General features: G+C 35.4%; 1 non-coding gene across 1 annotated transcript; it reads right to left on the reverse strand.

Moving 5' to 3' along the window:
- Positions 1-210: 210 nt before the first annotated feature.
- LOC147830012 (U6 spliceosomal RNA) lies at positions 211-313 on the reverse strand. Its single transcript, XR_015445075.1, has one exon. It is a non-coding gene; the product is annotated as a U6 spliceosomal RNA (small nuclear RNA).
- Between the last annotated feature and the right edge of the window lie 1,341 nt (positions 314-1,654).

A 1,654-nucleotide genomic window follows, 5' to 3' on the forward strand; every position in this document is an offset into this window, starting at 1 on the left:
GATTTGAGTCTTTTCTTTCCTTTTTTTTGATAAGTTTGGCTAAGTTTTGTCAATTTTGTTTATTCTTTTGAAGAACCAACTCTTTGGTTCACTGATTTTTTTGTACTGTTCTCTAGTCTCCATTGCATTGAATTCTGCTCTGATTGTTATAATTTCCTCCCTTTCATGAGATTTGGGTTTGTCCTGCTCTTCTTTTTCTAAAAGTTTTTTAAAAATTTAAATTGATGAATTTGCATGTCATCTGTGTGCATGGGCCATGCTAATCTTCTCTCTACTGTGGCAATTTTAGTATATGTGCTGCCGAAGTGAGCACGCCTAAAAGTTTGTGGTTCAGCATCAGGTCGTTATTTGAGCTCGCTCTGTTTTCCTAACATGAGTATTCACTGCTATGAGTTTCCCTCATAGAATTGCTTTCACTGTGTCCCATAGATTCCAATATGTTGTGTTGGCATTGTCATTTAATTCTAGGAACTGTCTGATTTCTTCTTTAATTTCCTTGACCCATTGGTTATTCAGAAGTGTGTTTTTCAATTTCCACGTGTTTATTAAATTCTTGCGGTTTCTTTTGCTATGGATCTCCAATTTCATTGCAGTATGTTCTGATAATATACAGGGGATAACTTCAATTCCCTTGCACTTACTTAAACATGTTCTCTGAGCAAGTCTATTTTGGAGAGTGAACTGTGTGCAGCCAAAAAGAATGTGTATTCTGATTTTGTGGTGTGGAACACTCTGCAAACATCTGTTAAGTTCATTTTTTCAAGAGTTTGATTGAGTTCTAGTATTTTGTGGTTTATTTTTTGTCTAGTTGGTCTCTCTATTTGTGACAGTGGGGTGTTGAGGTCCCCCACTACTATTGTATTAGTGCTTAATTCATTTTTCATGTCCATTAGTGTTTATTTTATACAGTTGGGCACATTAGTATTTAGTGCATATATATTTATGATTAACATCTCTTCCTCTTGGATTTTCCCTTTACAAGGATGTAGTGTCTTTCTTTGTCCCTCTCAATCAGTGTTGGTTTGAAATCCATTTGATCTGCAAAGAGGATAGCTACTCTTCCTTTTTTGGGGGGTTCCTGTCACATGGAGTATTGTTTTCCACCCTTTAACTTTCAGTTTATGAGTTTCTTTTTGAATTAAGTGTGTTTCTTGTATGCAGCATACTGGTGGATCTTGCTTCTTGACCCATTCTGCCAATCTACTTCTTTTGATTAGTGAATTGAGGCCATTAATATTGATAGCTATAACTGATACGAATTGACTTACTGTCACAATTTTTTTTTTGGATTCTCCCCATTTGCATTTAATTTCTTATTATGCCCAGTGGATTCATTCTGCTGGGCTTCCTTGGGTTGTGATCCTCATTTTCTTTTCCTAGGATATTGTTTAAAATTTTTTGGAGTGCTGGTTTTGTATTCATGAAGTTTCTAAGGTGCTCTTTATCATGAAAGTATCTTATTTCTCCATCAATTTTGAAAGATAGTTTTGTAGGTATATCAATTTTGGTTGGAGGTTGTTTTCCTTTAGGGCTTGAAATACAACACTCAAATCTCTTCTTGCCTTCAGGGTTTGCGTTGAGAAGTCTGCTGTGATTCTGATGGGCTTTCCTTTGTATGTGATTTGTTTCTTTTCTCTAACTGCTTATAGAATTT

The sequence above is a fragment of the Heterocephalus glaber genome, unplaced genomic scaffold (genome assembly GCF_053883595.1).
Source record: "Heterocephalus glaber isolate CG9 unplaced genomic scaffold, H.glaber_assembly_v1.0 deba00000331, whole genome shotgun sequence".
NCBI lineage: Eukaryota > Metazoa > Chordata > Mammalia > Rodentia > Bathyergidae > Heterocephalus > Heterocephalus glaber.